Source organism: Carica papaya, chromosome 8 (assembly GCF_054855325.1).
Source record: "Carica papaya isolate Zhongbai chromosome 8, ASM5485532v1, whole genome shotgun sequence".
Taxonomy (NCBI): Eukaryota; Viridiplantae; Streptophyta; class Magnoliopsida; order Brassicales; family Caricaceae; genus Carica; species Carica papaya.
Genome location: NC_142316.1, coordinates 10,619,865 through 10,637,445, shown reverse-complemented (window position 1 = coordinate 10,637,445; position 17,581 = coordinate 10,619,865). Strand labels below are relative to the sequence as shown.

The following is a 17,581-nucleotide window of genomic DNA, read 5'->3' as shown; positions in this document are numbered from 1 at the left end:
GTGCATTGTGAACGCACAAGGAAACAAATGATGGGAGGGGGGGAGGGAAGAAGGAGTGTATGTATTTTCAGCACGAAATTAAACAGGTGCGGTCACACCAGCACAAATGCACCGGATCCCATCAGAACTCCACAGTTAATTGTTCTTTGGCGAAAGTAGTACAATGATGGGTTACCTCCTGGGAAGTTCTCGTGTTGCACCCATTTTCTTTTTTCCAGATGTGCCGTTCGACGTTATGCTCGACTTTAATTATGGTCCGCAGATTTATTCGCAAATGTGAGTCACGGCGCCGTGGCATTTTACTTGATATTTGAACGAGAACGAGAGGTGCAGTGCGCACGCACAAGAAAACAAATGACGGGAGGGGGAAGAAAGGAGGAGTTTATGTATTTGCAGCGCAAAATTTAACGGGTTCGATCATACCAGCACTAATGTACCGGATCCCATCAGAACTCCGCAGTTAAGTGTGCTTGGGCGAGAGTAGTACTCGGATGGGTGGCTTCCTAGGAAGTCCTCATGTCGCACCAATTTTTTTTCAGACAGGTCGTTCGACGTTACGCGCGACTGGAACTAGGATCCGCTGGTTTATACGCAAATGTTGTCTGCTGGTTTATACGCAAATGTGAGTCAAGAAGCAGGGACATTTTAATCGATATTAAAACGAGAACGAGAGGTGCAGTGCGCACGCCTAAGGAAACAAATGACGGGCGGGGGAGGGAAGGAGAAGGAGTGTATGTATTTTCAGCACGAAATTAAACAGGTGCGATCATACCAGCACTAATGCAACGGATTCTATCAGAACTCCGTAGGTAAGGGTGCTTGGGCGAGAGTAGTACTAGCATGGGTTACCTCCTGCGAAGTCCTTATATTTCACCCATTTTCTTGTGAAGTCCTCGTGTTGCACCCATTTTTTTGAAAATGATTCTTTCGACGTTACGCGCAACTTAAATTATGGTCCCCAGGTTTATTCGCAAATGTTAGTCACGGCGCCGTGGCATTTTACTTGATATTAGAACGAGAACAGGAGGTGCAGTGCGCACGCACAAGGAAACAAATGACGGGAGGGGGAAGAAAGGGGAATGAGTTTATGTATTTGCATCGCGAAATTAAACAGGTGCGATCATACCAGCACTAATGCACCGGATCCCATCAGAACTCCGCAGTTATGTGTGCTTGGGCGAGATTAGTACTCAGATGGGTGACCTCCTGGGAAGTCCTCGTGTCGCACCAATTTTTCTTCAGACGGGTCGTTCGACGTTACGCGCGACTGGAACTGGGGTCCGCTGGTTTATAGGCAAATGTGAGTCAAGAAGCAGGGGCAATTTAATCGATATTAGAACGAGAAGGAGAGGTGCAATGTGAACGCACAAGGAAACAATTGATGGGAGGTGGAAGAAAGGAGAAGGAGTGTATGTATTTGCAGCGTGAAATTAAACAGGTGCGATCATACCTGCACTAAAGCTCCGGATCCCATCAGAACTCCGCAGTTAAGTGTGCTTGGGCGAGAGTAGTACTCGGATGGGTGACCACTTGGGAAGCCCTCGTGTTGCATTAATTTTTTTTCGGATGGGTTGTTCGACGTTACGCGCGAATAGAATTATAAACCGCTGGTTCATTTACAAAGGTGAGTAACGGTGCCGGGGCATATTACTTGATATTAGATCGAGAAAGAGAGATGCAGAGTGCACGCACAAGGAAACAAATGACGGGAGGGGGGATGGAAGGAGAAAGAGTGTATGTATTTGCAGTGCAGAATGAAACATGAGGGATCATACCAGCACTAATGCAACGGATTCTATCAGAACTCCGTAGGTAAGGGTGCTTGGGCGAGAGTAGTACTAGATGGGTTACCTCCTGTGAAGTCCTTATATTTCACCCATTTTCTTAGGAAGTCGTCGTGTTGTACCTATTTTTTTGCAGATGATTCTTTCGACGATACGCGTGACTTGATTTATGGTCCGTAGGTTTATTCGCAAATGTGAGTCACGGCGCCGTGGCATTTTACTTGATATTAGAACGAGTACGGGAGGTGCAGTGCGCACGCACAAGGAAACAAATGACGGGAGGGGGAAGAAAGGAGAAGGAGTTTATGTATTTGCAGTGCGAAATTAAACGGGTGCGATCATACCAGCACTAATACATTGGATCCCATCAGAACTCTGCAGTTAAGTGTGCTTGGGCGAGAGTAGTACTCGGATGGGTAACCACCTGGGAAGTCCTCTTGTCGCACAAATTTTTTTTCAGACGGGTCGTTAGACGTTATGTGCGACTGGAACTATGGTCCGCTGGTTTATACGCAAATGTGAGTCAAGAATCAGGAGCATTTTGATCGATATTAGAACGAGAATGAGAGGTGCAGTGTGAACGCACAAGGAAACAAATGATGGGAGGGGGGGAGGGAAGAAAGAGTGTATGTATTTTCAGCACGAAATTAAACAGCTGCGGTCACACAAGCACAAATGCACCGGATCCCATTAGAGCTCCGCAGTTAAGTGTGCTTTGGCGAAAGTAGTACAATGATGTGTTACCTCCTGGGAAGTTCTCGTGTTGCACCCATTTTCTTTTTTTCAGATGTGCTGCTCGACGTTACGCGCGACTTTAATTATGTTCTGCAGATTTATTCGCAAATGTGAGTCACGGCGCCGTGGCATTTTACTTGATATTTGAACGATAACGGGAGGTGCAGTGCGCACGCACAAGGAAACAAATGACGGGAGGGGGAAGAAAGGGGAATGAGTTTATGTATTTGCAGCGCAAAATTAAATGAGTGCGATCATACCAGCACTATTGCACCGGATCCCATCAGAACTCCGCAGTTAAGTGTGCTTCGGCGAGATTAGTACTCGGATGGGTGACCTCCTGGGAAGTCCTCGTGTCGCACCAATTTTTTTTCAGACGGGTCGTTTGACATTACGTGCGTCTGGAACTAGGCTCCGCTGGTTTATACGCAAATGTGAGTCAATAAGCAGGGGCATTTTAATCGATATTAGAACGAGAATGAGAGGTGAAGTGTTAACGCACATGGAAACAAATGACGGGAGGGGGAAGAAAGGAGAAGCAGTGTATGTATTTGCAGCGCAAAATTAAACAGGTGCGATCATACCAGCACTAAAGCCCCGGATCCCATCAGAACTCCGCAGTTAAGTGTGATTGCACGAGAGTAGTACTCGGATTGGTGACCTCCTGGGAAGTCCTCGTGTCGCACCAATTTTTTTTCAGACGGGTCGTTCGACGTTACACGGGATTGGAACTAGGGTCCACTGGTTTATACGCAAATGTGAGTCAAGAAGCAGAGGCATTTTAATCGATATTAGAACGAGAAGGAGAGGTGCAGTGTGAACGCACAAGGAAACAATTGGTGGGAGGGGGAGCGAAGGAGAAGGAGTGTATGTAATTTCAGCACGAAATGAAACAGGTACAATCATACCAGCACTAATGCAACTGATTCTATCAGAACTCCGTAGGTAAGGGTGCTTGGGGGAGAGTAGTACTAGCATGGGTTACCTCCTGCGAAGTCCTTATATTTCACCCATTTTCTTGTGAAGTCCTCGTGTTGCACCCATTTTTTGCAGATGATTCTTTCGACGTTACGCGCGACTTGAATTATGGTCCTCAAGTTTATTCGCAAATGTGAGTCACGGCGCAGTAGAATTTTACTTGATATTAGACCGAAAACGGGAGGTACAGTGCGCACGCAAAAGGAAACAAATGACGGGAGGGGGAAGAAAGGGGAATGAGTTTATGTATTAGCAGCGCAAAATTAAACAGGTGCGATCATACCAGCACTAATGCACCGGATCCCATCAAAACTCCGCAGTTAAGTGTGCTTTGACGAGAGTAGTACTCGGATTGGTGACCTCCTCGGAAGTCCTCGTATCGCACCAATTTTTTTTCAGACGGGTCGTTCGACGTTACGCGCCACTGGAACTAGGGTTCGCTGGTTTATACGCAAATGTGAGTCAAGAAGCAGGGGCATCTTAATCGATATTAGATCGAGAAGGAGAGGTGCAGTGTGAACGCACAAGGAAACAATTGATGGGAGGGGGAGGGAAGGAGAAGGAGTGTATGTATTTTCAGCACGAAATGAAACAAGTACGATCATACCAGCACGAAATGAAACAGGCACGATCATACCAGCACTAATGCAACGGATTCTATCAGAACTCCGTAGGTAAGGGTGCTTGGGCGAGAGTAGTACTAGCATGGGTTACCTCCTGCGAAGTCCTTATATTTTACCCATTTTCTTGTGAAATCCTCGTGTTGCACCCATTTTTTTGCAGATTCTTTCGACGTTACGCGCGACTTGAATTATGGTCCTCAGGTTTATTCGTAAATGTGAGTCACGGCGCCGTGGCATTTTACTTGATATTAGAACGAGAACTGGAGGTGCAGTACGCACGCACAAGGAAACAAATGACGGGAGGGGGAAGAAAGGGGAATGAGTTAATGTATTTGTAGCGCAAAATTAAACGGGTGTGATTATACCAGCACTATTACACTGGATCCCATCAGAACTCCTCAGCTAAGTGTGCTTGGGCGAGATTAGTACTCGGATGGGTGACCTCCTGGGAAGTCCTCGTGTCGCACCAATTTTTTTTCAGACAAGTCGTTCGACGTTACGCGCGTCTGGAACTAGTGTCCGCTGGTTTATACGCAAATGTGAGTCAATAAGCAGGGGTATTTTAATCGATATTAGAACTAGAATGAGAGGTGAAGTGTTAACGCACAAGGATACAAATGACGGGAGGGGGAAGAAAGGAGAAGGAGTGTATGTATTTGCAGCGCGATATTAAACAGGTGCGATCATACCAGCACTAAAGCCCCAGATCCCATCAGAACTCCGCAGTTAAGTGTGCTTGGGCGAGAGTAGTACTCAGATGGGTGACCACTTGGGAAGCCCTCGTGTTGTACCTATTTTTTTTCGGATGGGTTGTTCAACGTTATGCGCTAATGGAATTATAAACCGCTGGTTCATTTGTAAAGGTGAGTCACGGTGCCGGGGCATATTACTTGATATTAGAATGAGAAAGAGAGATGCAGAGTACACGCAACGGATTCTATCAGAACTCCGCAGTTAAGGGTGCTTGGGCGAGAAAAGTACTCGGATGGGTGACCTCTTGCGAAGTACTTATATTTCACTCATTTTCTTGGGAGGTCCTCGTGTTGCACCCATCTTTTTGCAGATGATTCTTTCGACGTTACGCGCGACTTGATTTATGGTCCGCAGGTTTATTCGCAAATGTGAGTCAAGGCACCGTGACATTTTACTTGATATTAAAACGAGTACGGGAGGTGCAGTGCGCACGCACAAGGAAACAAATGATGGGAGAAGGAAGAAAAGAGAAGGAGTGTATGTATTTGAAGTGCAAAATTAAACAAGTGGCATCATACCAGCACTAATGCACTAGATCCCATCAGAACTCTACAGTTAACTGTGCTTGGGAGAGTGTAGTACTCGGATGGGTGACCTCTTGGGAAGTCCTCGTATCACAACAATTTTTTTACAAATGGGTCGTTCGACGTTACGCGCGACTGGAACTATGGTCCGCTGGTTTATACGTAAATGTGAGTCAAGAATCAAGGGCATTTTAATCGATATTAGAACGAGAAGGAGAGGTGCAGTGTGAACGCACAAGGAAACAATGATGGGAGGGGGGGGAAGAAGGAGTGTATGTATTTTCAGCACGAAATTAAACAGGTGCGGTCACACCAGCACAAATGCACCGGATCCCATCAGAACTCCGCAGTTAAGTGTGCTTTGGCGAAAGTAGTAAAATGATGGGTTACCTCCTGGGAAGTTCTCGTGTTGCACCCATTTTCTTTTTTTCAGATGTGCCGTTCGATCTTACGCGCGACTTTAATTATGGTCCGCAGATTTATTCGCAAATGTGAGTCACGGCGCCGTGGCATTTTACTTGATATTTGAGCGAGAACGAGAGGTGCAGTGCGCACGCACAAGGAAATAAATGACGGGAGGGGGAATAAAGGAGAAGGAGTTTATGTATTTGCAGTGCGAAATTAAACAGGTTCGATCATACCAGCACTAATGCACCGAATGCCATCAGAACTCCGCAGTTAAGTGTGCTTGGGCGAGAGTAGTACTCGAATGGGTTACCTCTTGGGAAGTCCTCGTGTCGCACTAATTTTTTTTTCAGACGGGTCGTTCTATGTTACGCGCGACTGGAACAAGGGTCCACTGGTTTATACGCAAATGTGAGTCAAGAAGCAAGAGCATTTTAATCGATATTAGAACGAGAAAGAGAGATGCAGAGTGCACGCACAAGGAAACAAATGACGGGACGGGGGATGGAGATAGAAAAAGTATATGTATTCGCAGCGCAGAATGAAACATGAGCAATCATACCAGCACCAATGCAGCGGATTCTATCAGAACTCCGCAAGTTAAAGGTGCTTGGGCGAGAGTAGCACTAGGATGGGTGACTTCCTGCGAAGTTCACCCATTTTCTTAGGATGTCCTCGTGTTGCACCCATTTTTTTGCAGATGATTCTTTCGACGATATGCGCGACTTGAATTATGGTCCTCAGGTTTATTCGCAAATGTGAGTCATGGCACCATAGCATTTTACTTGATATTAGAACGAGCATGGGAGGTGCAGTGCGCACGCACAAGGAAACAAATGACGGGAGGGGGAAGAAAGAATAAGGAGTTTATGTATTTGCAGCGCGGAATTAAACGGGTGCGATCATACCAGCACTAATGCACCGGATCCTCTCAGAACTCCGCAGTTAAGTGTGTTTGGGCGAGAGTAGTACTCGAATGGGTGACCTCCTGGGAAGTCCTCGTGTCGCACCAATTTTTTTTTCAGACGGGTCGTTCGACGTTACGCGCGACTGGAACTAGGGTACGCTGGTTTATACGCAAATGTGAGTCAAGAAGCAGGGGTATTTTAATCGATATTAAAACGAGAAGGAGAGGTGCAGTGTGAACGCACAAGGAAACAAATGATGGGAGGGGGAGAGGGAAGAAGGAGTGTATGTATTTTCAGCACGAAATTAAACAGGTGCGGTTACACCAGCACAAATGCACCGGATCCCATCAGAACTCCGCAGTTAAGTGTGCTTTAACGAAAGTAGTACAATGATGGGTTACCTCATGGGAAGTTCTCATGTTGCACCCATTTTCTTTTTTTCAGATGTGCCGTTCGACGTTACGCCCGACTTTAATTATGGTCCGCAGGTTTATTCGCAAATGTGAGTCACGGCGCCGTGGCATTTTACTTGATATTTGAACGAGAACGAGAGGTGGAGTGCGCACGCACAAGGAAACAAATGACGGGAGGGGGAAGAATGGAGAAGGAGTGTATGTTTTTGCAGCGCAAAATGAAACAGGTGTGATCATACCAGCACTAATGCGATGGATTCTATCAGAACTCCGTAGGTAAGGGTGCTTGGGCGAGAGTAGTACTAGCATGGGTTACCTCCTGGGAAGTCCTCGTGTCGCACTAATTTTTTTATTCAGACGGGTCGTTCGACGTTACGCGCGACTGGAACTAGGGTCCACTGGTTTATATGCAAATGTGAGTCAAGAAGCAGGGGCATTTTAATCGATATTTGAACGAGAATGAGAGATGCAGAGTGCACGCACAAGGAAACAAATGACGGGAGGGGGGATGGAGGGAGAAAAAGTGTATGTATTTGCTGCGCAGAATGAAACATGAGCAATCATACCAGCACCAATGCAACGGATTCTATCAGAACTCCGCAAGTTAAGGGTGCTTGGGCGAGAGTAGCACTAGAATGGGTGACCTCATGCGAATTCCTTATATTTCACCCATTTTCTTAGGAAGTCCTCGTGTTCCACCCATTTTTTTGCAAATGATTCTGTCGACGATACGCGCGACTTGAATTATGGTTTTCAGGTTTATTCACAAATGTGAGTCACGACACCGTAGCATTTTACTTTATATTAGAAGGGGCACGGGAGGTGCAGTGTGCACGCACAAGGAAACAAATGACAGGAGGGGGAAGAAAGGAGAAGGAGATTATGTATTTGCAGCGCGGAATTAAACAGGTGCGATCATACCAGCACTAATGCACCGGATCCCGTCAGAACTCCGCAGTTACGTGTGCTTTGGCGAGAGTAGTACTCGGATTGGTGACCTCCTGGGAAGTCCTCGTGTCGCACCAATTTTTTTTCAGACGGGTCGTTCGATGTTACGCGCGACTGGAACTAGGGTCCGCTGGTTTATACGCAAATGTGAGTCAAGAAACAGGGGCATTTTAATCGATATTAGAACGAGAAGGAGAGGTGCAGTGTGAACGCACAAGGAAACAATTGATGGGAGGGGAAAGGAAGGAGAAGGAGTGTATGTATTTTCAGCAAGAAATGAAACAGGTGCGATCATACCAGCACTAATGCATCGGATTCTATCAGAACTCCGTAGGTAAGGGTGCTTGGGCGAGAGTAGTACTAGCATGGGTTACCTCTTGTGAAGTCCTTATATTTCACCCATTTTCTTGTGAAGTCCTCGTGTTGCACCCATTTTTTGCAGATGATTCTTTCGACGTTACGCACGACTTGAATTATGGTCCTCAGGTTTATTCGCAAATGTGAGTCACGGCGCTGTAGCATTTTACTTGATATTAGAACGAGAACGGGAGATGCAGTGCGCACGCACAAGGAAACAAATGACGGGAGGGTGAAGAAAGGGGAATGAGTTTATGTATTTACAGCGCAAAATTAAATAGGTGTGATCATACCAGCACTAATGCACCGGATCCCATCAGAACTCCGCAGTGAAGTGTGCTTGGGCGAGATAAGTACTCGGATGGGTGACCTCCTGGGAAGTCCTCGTGTCGCACCAATTTTTTTTCAGACGGGTCGTTCGACGTTACGCGCGTCTAGAATTAGGTTCCGCTGGTTTATACGCAAATGTGAGTCAATAAGCAGGGGCATTTTAATCGATATTAGAACGATAATGAGAGGTGAAGTATTAACGCACATGGAAACAAATGACGGGAGGGGGAAGAAAGGAGAAGGAGTGTATGTATTTGCAGCGCGAAATTAAACAGGTGCGATCATACCAGCAATAAAGCCCCGGATCCCATCAGAACTCCGCAGTTAAGTGTGCTTGGGCGAGAGTAGTACTCGGATTGGTGACCTCCTGGGAAGTCCTCTTGTCGCACTAATTTTTTTTCAGACGGGTCTTTCGACGCTACGCGCGACTGGAAATAGGGTCCGCTGGTTTATACGCAAATGTGAGTCAAGAAGCAGGGGCATTTTAATCGATATTAGAACGAGAAGGAGAGGTGCAGTGTGAACGCACAAGGAAATAATTGATGGGAGGGGGAGAAAAGGAGAAGGAGTGTATGTATTTTCAGCACGAAATGAAACAGGTGCGATCATACTAGCGCTAATGCAACGGATTCTATCAGAACTCCGTAGGTAAGGGTGCTTGGGCGAGAGTAGTACTAGCATGGGTTACCTCCTGTGAAGTCCTTATATTTCACACATCTTCTTGTGAAGTCATCGTGTTGCACCCATTTTTTTGCAAATGATTCTTTCGACGTTTCGCGCGACTTGAATTATGGTCCTCAGGTTTATTCGCAAATGTGAGTCACGGCGCCGTGGCATTTTACTTGATATTAGAACGAGAACGGGAGGTGCAGTGCGCACGCAAAAGGAAACAAATGATGGGAGGGGGAAGAAAGGGGAATGAGTGTATGTATTTGCAGCACGAAATTAAACAGGTGCGATCATACCAGCACAAATGCACCGGATCCCATCAGAACTCCGCAGTTAAGTGTGCTTTGGCGAAAGTAGTACAATGATGGGTTACCTCGTGGGAAGTTCTCGTGTGGCACCCATTTTTTTTTTTTCAGATGTGCCGTTCGACGTTACGCGCGACTTTAATTATGGTCCGCAGATTTATTCGCAAATGTGAGTCACGGGGCCGTGGCATTTTACTTGATATTTGAACGAGAACGAGAGGTACAGTGCGCACGCACAAGTAAACAAAAGACGGGAGGGGGATGAAAGGAGAAGGAGTTTATGTATTTGCAGCGCGAAATTAAACAGGTGCGATCATACCAGCACTAATGCACCGGATCCCATCAGAACTCCGCAGTTAAGTGTGTTTGGGCGAGAGTAGTACTCGGATGGGTGACCTCTTGGGAAGTCCTCGTGTCGCACCAATTTTTTTTCAGACGGGTCGTTCGACGTTACGCACGTCTGGAACTTGGGTCCGCTGGTTTATACGCAAATGTGAGTCAAGAAGCAGGGGCATTTTAATCGATATTAGAACGAGAAGGAGAGGTTCTTTGTGAACGCACAAGGAAACAATTGATGGGAGGGGGAGGGAAGGAGAAAAAGTGTATGTATTTGCAACGCATAATGAAACAGGTGCGATCATACCAGCACTAATGCAACGGATTCTATCAGAACTCCGTAGGTAAGGGTGCTTGGGCGAGAGTAGTAATAGCATGGGTTACCTCCTGCGAAGTCTTTATATTTCACCCATTTTCTTGTGAAGTCCTCGTGTTGCACTCATTTTTTTGTAGATGATTCTTTCGACGTTACGCGCGACTTGAATTATGGTCCTCAGGTTTATTCGCAAATGTGAGTCACGGTGCTGTAGCATTTTACTTGATATTAGAACGAGAACGGGAGGTGCAGTGCGCACGCATAAGAAAACAAATGACGGGAGGGGGAAGAAGAGAGAAGTAGTGTATGTATTTGCAGCGCGAAACTAAACAAGTGCGATCATACCAGCACTAAAGCCCCGGATCCCATCAGAACTCCGCAGTTAAGTGTACTTGGGCGAGATTAGTACTCGGATGGTTGACCTCCTGGGAAGTCCTCGTGTCGCACAACTTTTTTTTCAGACTGGTCGTTCGACGTTACGCGCGTCTGGAACTAGGGTCCCCTGGTTTATACGCAAATGTGAGTCAAGAAGTAGGGGCATTTTAATCGATATTAGAACGAGCATGAGAGGTGAAGTGTGAACGCACAAGGAAACAAATGACGGGAGGGGGAAGAAAGGAGGAGTATATGTATTTGCAGCGCGAAATTAAAGAGGTGCGATCATAGCAGCACTAAAGCCCCGGATCCCATCAGAACTCCGCAGTTAAGTGTGTTTGGGCGAGAGTAGTACTCGGATTGGTGACCACCTGGGAAGCCCTCGTGTTGCACCTATTTTTTTTTTGATGGGTTCTTCGACGTTACGCGCGAATGGAATTATAAACCACTGGTTCATTTGCAAAGGTGAGTCACGGTGCTGGAGCATATTACTTGATATTAGAACAAGAAAGAGAGATGCAGAGTGCACACACAAGGAAACAAATGACGGGATGGTGGATGGGAGGAGAAAGAGTGTATGTATTTGCAGTGCAGAATGAAACATGAGGGATCATACCAGCACTAATGCAACGGATTCTATCAGAACTCCGCAGTTAAGGGTGCTTGGGCGAGAAAAGTACTCAGATGGGTGACCTCCTGCGAAGTCCTTATATTTCACCTATTTTCTTGGGAGGTCCTCGTGTTGCACCAATCTTTTTGCAGATGATTCTTTCGACGTTACGCGCGACTTGATTTATGGTCCGCAGGTTTATTCGCAAATGTGAGTCACGGCGCCGTGGCATTTTACTTGATATTAGAACGAGTACGGGAGGTACATTGCGCACGCACAAGGAAACAAATGACAAGAGGAGGAAGAAAAGAGAAGGAGTGTATGTATTTGAAGCGCAAAATTAAGCAAGTGGTATCATACCAGCACTAATGCACTGGATCCCATCAGAACTCTGCAGTTAAGCGTGCTTGGGCGAGAGTAGTACTCGGATGAATGACCTCTTGGGAAGTCCTCGTATCGCAACAATTTTTTTTAGATGGGTCGTTCGACGTTACGCGCGACTGGGTTACCTCCTGCGAAGTCCTTATATTTCACCCATTTTCTTGTGAAGTCCTCGTGTTGCACCCATTTTTTTGCAGATGATTCTTTCGACGTTACGCGCGACTTGAATTATGGTCCTCAGGTTTATTCGCAAATGTGAGTCACGGCGCTGTAGCATTTTACTTGATATTAGAACGAGAACGGGAGGTGCAGTGCGAACGCACAAGGAAACAAATGACGGGAGGGGGAAGAAAGGGGAATGAGTTTATGTATTTGCAGCGCAAAATCAAACAGCTGCGATCATACCAGCACTAATGCACCAGATCCCATCAGAACTCCGCATTTAAGTGTGCTTAGGCGAGAGGAGTACTCGGATGGGTGACCTCCTGGGAATTCCTCGTGTCGCACTAATTTTTTTTTTTAGACGGGTCGTTCGACGTTACGCGCGACTGGAACTAGGGTCCACTGGTTTATACGCAAATGTGAGTCAAGAAGCAGGGGCATTTTAATTGATATTAGAACGAGAAATAGAGATGCAGAGTGCACGCACAAGGAAACAAATGACGGGAGGGGGGATGGAGGGAGAAAAAGTTTATGTATTTGCAGCGCAGAATGAAACATGAGCAATCATCCAGCACCAATGCAACGGATTCTATCAGAAGTCCGCAAGTTAAGGGTGCTTGGGCGAGAGAAGCACTAAGATGGGTGACCTCCTGCGAAGTCCTTATATTTCACCCATTTTCTTAGGAAGTCCTCGTGTTGCACCAATTTTTTTGCGGATGATTCTTTCGACGATACGCGCGACTTGAATTATGGTCCTCAGGTTTATTCGCAAATGTGAGTCACGGCACCGTAGCATTTTACTTGATATTAGAACGAGCACGGGAGGTGCAGTACGCACACACAAGGAAACAAATGACGGGAGGGGGAAGAAAGGAGAAGGAGTTTATGTATTTGCAGCGCGGAATTAAACGGGTGCGATCATACCAGCACAAATGCAACGGATCCCCTCAGAACTCCGCAGTTAAGTTTGCTTTGGCGAAAGTAGTACAATGATGGGTTACCTCCTGGGAAGTTCTCGTGTTGCACCCATTTTCTTTTTTTCAGATGTGCCGTTCGACGTTACGCGTGACTTTAATTATGGTCCGCAGATTTATTCGCAAATGTGAGTCATGGCGCCGTGGCATTTTACTTGATATTTGAACAGGAACGAGAGGTGTAGTGCGCACGCACAAGGAAACAAATGACGGGAGGGGGAAGAAAGGAAAAGGAGTTTATGTATTTGCAGCGCGAAATTAAATAGGTTCGATCATACCAGCACTAATGCACCGGATCCCATCAGAATTCCGCAGTTAAGTGTGTTTGGGCGAGAGTTGTACTCGGATGGGTGACCTCCTAGGAAGTCCTCTTGTCGCACTAATTTTTTTTTTCAGACAGGTCGTTCGACGTTACGCGCGACTGGAACTAGAGTCCACTGGTTCATACGCAAATGTGAGTCAAGAAGCAGGGGCATTTTAATCGATATTAGAACGAGAAAGAGAGATGCAGAGTGCACGCACAAGTAAACAAATGACGGGAGGGGGGATGGAGGGAGAAAAAGTGTATGTATTTGCAGCGTAGAATGAAACATGAGCAATCATACCAGCACCAATGCAATGGATTCTTTCAGAACTCCGCAAGTTAAGGGTGCTTGGGCGAGAGTAGCACTAGGATGGGTGACCTGCGAAGTCCTTATATTTCACCCATTTTCTTAGGAAGTCGTCGTGTTGCACCCATTTTTTTGCAGATGATTCTTTCGACGATACGCGCGACTTGAATTATGGTCCTCAGGTTTATTCGCAAATGTGCGTCACGGCACCGTAGCATTTTACTTGACATTAGAACGAGCACGGGAGGTGCAGTGCGCACGCACAAGGAAACAAATGACGGGAGGGGGAAGAAAGGAGAAGGAGTTTATGTATTTGCAGCGCAAAATTAAACAAGTGCGATCATACCAGCACTAATGCACCGGATCCCGTCAGAACTCTGTAGTTAAGTGTGCTTGGGCGAGAGTAGTACTCGGATGGGTGACCTCCTGGGAAGTCCTCGTGCCGCACCAATTTTTTTTCAGACGGGTCGTTCGACGTTACGTGCGACTGGAACTAGGGTCCGCTGGTTTATACGCAAATGTGAGTCAAGAAGTAGAGGCATTTTAGTCAATGTTAGAACGAGAAGGAGAGGTGCAGTGTGAACGCACAAGGAAACAATTGATGGGAGGGGGAGGGAAGGAGAAGGAGTGTATGTATTTTCAACGTGAAATGAAACAGGTGCGATCATACCAGCACTAATGCAATGGATTCTATCAGAACTCCGTAGGTAAGGGTGCTTGGGCAAGAGTAGTACTAGCATGGGTTACCTCCTGCGAAGTCCTTATATTTCACCCCTTTTCTTGTGAAGTCCTCGTGTTGCACCCATTTTTTTGCAGATGATTCTTTCGACGTTACGCGCGACTTGAATTATGGTCCTCAGGTTTATTCGCAAATGTGAGTCACGGCGCTGTAGCATTTTACTTGATATTAGAACGAGAACGGGAGGTGCAGTGCGAACGCACAAGGAAACAAATGACGGGAGGGGGAAGAAAGGGGAATGAGTTTATGTATTTGCAGCGCAAAATCAAACAGCTGCGATCATACCAGCACTAATGCACCAGATCCCATCAGAACTCCGCATTTAAGTGTGCTTAGGCGAGAGGAGTACTCGGATGGGTGACCTCCTGGGAATTCCTCGTGTCGCACTAATTTTTTTTTTCAGACGGGTCGTTCGACGTTACGCGCGACTGGAACTAGGGTCCACTGGTTTATACGCAAATGTGAGTCAAGAAGCAGGGGCATTTTAATTGATATTAGAACGAGAAATAGAGATGCAGAGTGCACGCACAAGGAAACAAATGACGGGAGGGGGAAGAAAGGAGAAGGAGTTTATGTATTTGCAGCTTGAAATTAAACAGGTGCGATCATACCAGCACTAACTCACCGGATCTTATCAAAACTCCGCAGTTAAGTGTGCTTGGGCGAGAGTAGTACTCGGATGGGTGAGCTCCAGCGAAGTCCTTATATTTCACCCATTTTCTTAGGAACTCCTCGTGTTGCACCCATATTTTCTCAGATTATTCTTTCGACGATACGCGCGACTTGAATTATGGTCTTCAGATTTATTCGCAAATGTGAGTCACGGCACCGTAGCATTTTACTTGATATTAGAACGAGCACGGTTGGTGCAGTGCGCACGCACAAGGAAACAAATGACGGGAGGGGGAAGAAAGGAGAAGGAGTTTATGTATTTGCAGCGCGGAATTAAACGGGTGCGATCATACCAGCACAAATGCAACGGATCCCATTATAACTCCGCAGTTAAGTGTGCTTTGGCGAAAGTAGTACAATGATGGGTTGCCTCCTGGGAAGTTCTCGTGTTGCACCCATTTTTTTTTTCAGATGTGCCGTTCGACGTTACGCGCGACTTTAATTATGGTCCGCAGATTTATTCGCAAATGTGAGTCACAGCGCCGTGGCATTTTACTTGATATTTGAACGAGAACGAGAGGTGCAGTGCGCACGCACAAGTAAACAAATGACGGGAGGGGGAAGAAAGGAGAAGGAGTTTATGTATTTGCAGCGCAAAATTAAACAGGTTCGATCATACCAGCACTAATGCACCAGATCCCATCAGAATTCTGCAGTTAAGTGTGCTTGGGCGAGAGTAGTACTCGGATGGGTGACCTCCTGGGAAGTCCTCTTGTCGCACTAATTTTTTTTTTCAGACAGGTCGTTCGACGTTACGCATGACTGGAACTAGAGTCCACTGGTTCATGCGCAAATGTGAGTCAAGAAGCAGGGGCATTTTAATCGATATTAGAACGAGAAAGAGAGATACAGAGTGCACGCACAAGGAAACAAATGACGGGAGGGGGGATGGAGGGAGAAAAAGTGTATGTATTTGCAGCCCATAATGAAACATGAGCAATCATACAGCACCAATGCAACGGATTCTATCAGAACTCCGCAAGTTAAGGGTGCTTGGGCGAGAGTAGCACTAGGATGGGTGACCTCCTGCGAAGTCCTTATATTTCACCCATTTTCTTAGGAAGTCCTCGTTTTGCACCTATTTTTTTGCAGATGATTCTTTCGATGATACGCGCGACTTGAATTATGGTCCTCAGGTTTATTCGCAAATGTGAGTCACGGCATCGTAGCATTTTACTTGATATTAGAACGAGCACGGGAGGTGCAGTGCGCACGCACAAGGAAACAAATGACGGGAGGGGGAAGAAAAGGGAAGGAATTTATGTATTTGCAGCGCAAAATTAAACCAGTGCGATCATACCACCACTAATGCACCGGATCCCATCAGAACTCCGCAATTAAGCGTGCTTGGGCGAGAGCAGTACTCGGATGGGTGACCTCCTAGGAAGTCCTCATGTCGCAACAATTTTTTTTCAGACGGGTTATTCGACGTTACGCGTGACTGGAACTAGGGTCCGCTGGTTTATACGCAAATGTGAGTCAAGAAGCAGGGGCATTTTAATCGATATTAGAACGAGAATGAGAGGTGCAGTGTGAATGCACAAGGAAACAATTGACGGGAGGGGGAAAAAAGGAGAGGAGTGTATGTATTTGCAGCGCGAAATTAAACAGGTGCGATCATACCAGCACTAAAGCCCCGGATCCCATCAGAACTCTGCAGTTAAGTGTGCTTGGGCAAGAGTAGTACTCGAATGGGTGACCACTTGGGAAGCCCTCGTGTTGCACCTATTTTTTTTTCGGATGGGTTGTTCAACGTTACGCGCGGATGGAATTATAAACCGCCGGTTCATTTGCAAAGGTGAGTCACGGTGCCGGGGCATATTACTTGATATTAGAACGAGAAAGAGAGATGTAGAGTGCACGCACAAGGAAACAAATGACGAGAGGGGGATGGGAGGAGAAAGAGTGTATGTATTTGCAGTGCATAATGAAACATGAGGGATCATACCAGCACTAATGCAACGGATTCTATCAGAACTCCGCAGTTAAGGATGCTTGGGCGAGAAAAGTACTCGGATGGGTGACCTCCTGCGAAGTCCTTATATTTCACCCATTTTCTTGGGAGGTCGTCGTGCTGCACCCATCTTTTTGCAGATGATTCTTTCGACGTTACGCGCGACTTGATTTATGGTCCGCAGGCTTTTTCGCAAATGTGAGTCACGGTGCCGTGGCATTTTACTTGATATTAGAACGAGTACGGGAGGTGTAGTGCACACGCACAAGGAAACAAATGACGGGAGGAGGAAGAAAAGAGAAGGAGCGTATGTATTTGAAGCGCAAAATTAAACAAGTGGCATCGTACCAGCACTAATGCACTGGATCCCATCAGAACTCCGCAGTTAAGTGTGCTTTGGCGAAAGTAGTACAATGATGGGTTACCTCCTGGGATGTTCTCGTGTTGCACCCATTTTCTTTTCTTCAGATGTGCCGTTCGACGTTACGCGCGACTTTAATTATGGTCCGCAGATTTATTCGTAAATGCGAGTCACGGCGACGTGGCATTTTACTTGATATTTGAACGAGAACGAGAGGTGCAGTGTGAACGCACAAGGAAACAAATGACGGGAGGGGGGATGGAGGGAGAAAAAGTGTATGTATTTGCAGCGCAGAATGAAACATGAGCAATCATACCAGCACCAATGCAACAGATTCTATCAGAACACCGCAAGTTAA

The 17,581-nt window shown here is 46.4% G+C and overlaps 4 non-coding genes and 31 pseudogenes across 4 annotated transcripts; all 35 read left to right on the top strand.

Annotated features, from left to right (window-relative positions):
* The first annotated feature begins 84 nt into the window (after positions 1-84).
* LOC148241734 (5S ribosomal RNA) lies at positions 85-203 on the top strand (annotated as a pseudogene).
* A 206-nt stretch (positions 204-409) lies between these two features.
* On the top strand, positions 410-528 carry LOC148241733 (5S ribosomal RNA; annotated as a pseudogene).
* Positions 529-1,112: 584 nt separating this feature from the next.
* LOC148241732 (5S ribosomal RNA) lies at positions 1,113-1,231 on the top strand. The gene has a single exon (XR_015815182.1). It is a non-coding gene; the product is annotated as a 5S ribosomal RNA (ribosomal RNA).
* Positions 1,232-1,436: 205 nt separating this feature from the next.
* On the top strand, positions 1,437-1,555 carry LOC148241731 (5S ribosomal RNA). Its single transcript, XR_015815132.1, has one exon. It is a non-coding gene; the product is annotated as a 5S ribosomal RNA (ribosomal RNA).
* A 559-nt stretch (positions 1,556-2,114) lies between these two features.
* On the top strand, positions 2,115-2,233 carry LOC148241730 (5S ribosomal RNA; annotated as a pseudogene).
* A 204-nt stretch (positions 2,234-2,437) lies between these two features.
* Positions 2,438-2,556, top strand: LOC148241729 (5S ribosomal RNA; annotated as a pseudogene).
* A 209-nt stretch (positions 2,557-2,765) lies between these two features.
* On the top strand, positions 2,766-2,884 carry LOC148241728 (5S ribosomal RNA; annotated as a pseudogene).
* A 205-nt stretch (positions 2,885-3,089) lies between these two features.
* Positions 3,090-3,208, top strand: LOC148241727 (5S ribosomal RNA; annotated as a pseudogene).
* A 558-nt stretch (positions 3,209-3,766) lies between these two features.
* On the top strand, positions 3,767-3,885 carry LOC148241726 (5S ribosomal RNA; annotated as a pseudogene).
* Positions 3,886-4,471: 586 nt separating this feature from the next.
* LOC148241725 (5S ribosomal RNA) lies at positions 4,472-4,590 on the top strand (annotated as a pseudogene).
* A 205-nt stretch (positions 4,591-4,795) lies between these two features.
* Positions 4,796-4,914, top strand: LOC148241724 (5S ribosomal RNA; annotated as a pseudogene).
* Positions 4,915-5,377: 463 nt separating this feature from the next.
* Positions 5,378-5,494, top strand: LOC148241723 (5S ribosomal RNA; annotated as a pseudogene).
* Positions 5,495-5,696: 202 nt separating this feature from the next.
* LOC148241722 (5S ribosomal RNA) lies at positions 5,697-5,815 on the top strand (annotated as a pseudogene).
* A 209-nt stretch (positions 5,816-6,024) lies between these two features.
* On the top strand, positions 6,025-6,143 carry LOC148241721 (5S ribosomal RNA; annotated as a pseudogene).
* Positions 6,144-6,696: 553 nt separating this feature from the next.
* LOC148241720 (5S ribosomal RNA) lies at positions 6,697-6,815 on the top strand (annotated as a pseudogene).
* Positions 6,816-7,020: 205 nt separating this feature from the next.
* Positions 7,021-7,139, top strand: LOC148241719 (5S ribosomal RNA; annotated as a pseudogene).
* Positions 7,140-7,348: 209 nt separating this feature from the next.
* On the top strand, positions 7,349-7,467 carry LOC148241718 (5S ribosomal RNA; annotated as a pseudogene).
* Positions 7,468-8,030: 563 nt separating this feature from the next.
* LOC148241717 (5S ribosomal RNA) lies at positions 8,031-8,149 on the top strand (annotated as a pseudogene).
* A 558-nt stretch (positions 8,150-8,707) lies between these two features.
* On the top strand, positions 8,708-8,826 carry LOC148241716 (5S ribosomal RNA). Its single transcript, XR_015814591.1, has one exon. It is a non-coding gene; the product is annotated as a 5S ribosomal RNA (ribosomal RNA).
* Positions 8,827-9,031: 205 nt separating this feature from the next.
* On the top strand, positions 9,032-9,150 carry LOC148241715 (5S ribosomal RNA; annotated as a pseudogene).
* Positions 9,151-9,709: 559 nt separating this feature from the next.
* Positions 9,710-9,828, top strand: LOC148241714 (5S ribosomal RNA; annotated as a pseudogene).
* Positions 9,829-10,037: 209 nt separating this feature from the next.
* On the top strand, positions 10,038-10,156 carry LOC148241713 (5S ribosomal RNA). Its single transcript, XR_015815972.1, has one exon. It is a non-coding gene; the product is annotated as a 5S ribosomal RNA (ribosomal RNA).
* Positions 10,157-10,715: 559 nt separating this feature from the next.
* Positions 10,716-10,834, top strand: LOC148241712 (5S ribosomal RNA; annotated as a pseudogene).
* Positions 10,835-11,036: 202 nt separating this feature from the next.
* LOC148241711 (5S ribosomal RNA) lies at positions 11,037-11,155 on the top strand (annotated as a pseudogene).
* Positions 11,156-11,361: 206 nt separating this feature from the next.
* LOC148241710 (5S ribosomal RNA) lies at positions 11,362-11,480 on the top strand (annotated as a pseudogene).
* Positions 11,481-11,716: 236 nt separating this feature from the next.
* On the top strand, positions 11,717-11,834 carry LOC148241709 (5S ribosomal RNA; annotated as a pseudogene).
* Positions 11,835-12,141: 307 nt separating this feature from the next.
* LOC148241708 (5S ribosomal RNA) lies at positions 12,142-12,260 on the top strand (annotated as a pseudogene).
* Positions 12,261-12,822: 562 nt separating this feature from the next.
* On the top strand, positions 12,823-12,941 carry LOC148241707 (5S ribosomal RNA; annotated as a pseudogene).
* Positions 12,942-13,150: 209 nt separating this feature from the next.
* Positions 13,151-13,269, top strand: LOC148241706 (5S ribosomal RNA; annotated as a pseudogene).
* Positions 13,270-13,829: 560 nt separating this feature from the next.
* On the top strand, positions 13,830-13,948 carry LOC148241705 (5S ribosomal RNA; annotated as a pseudogene).
* Positions 13,949-14,507: 559 nt separating this feature from the next.
* LOC148241704 (5S ribosomal RNA) lies at positions 14,508-14,626 on the top strand (annotated as a pseudogene).
* A 561-nt stretch (positions 14,627-15,187) lies between these two features.
* LOC148241703 (5S ribosomal RNA) lies at positions 15,188-15,306 on the top strand (annotated as a pseudogene).
* Positions 15,307-15,513: 207 nt separating this feature from the next.
* Positions 15,514-15,632, top strand: LOC148241702 (5S ribosomal RNA; annotated as a pseudogene).
* Positions 15,633-16,194: 562 nt separating this feature from the next.
* On the top strand, positions 16,195-16,313 carry LOC148241701 (5S ribosomal RNA; annotated as a pseudogene).
* Positions 16,314-16,517: 204 nt separating this feature from the next.
* Positions 16,518-16,636, top strand: LOC148241700 (5S ribosomal RNA; annotated as a pseudogene).
* Positions 16,637-17,581: the final 945 nt, after the last annotated feature.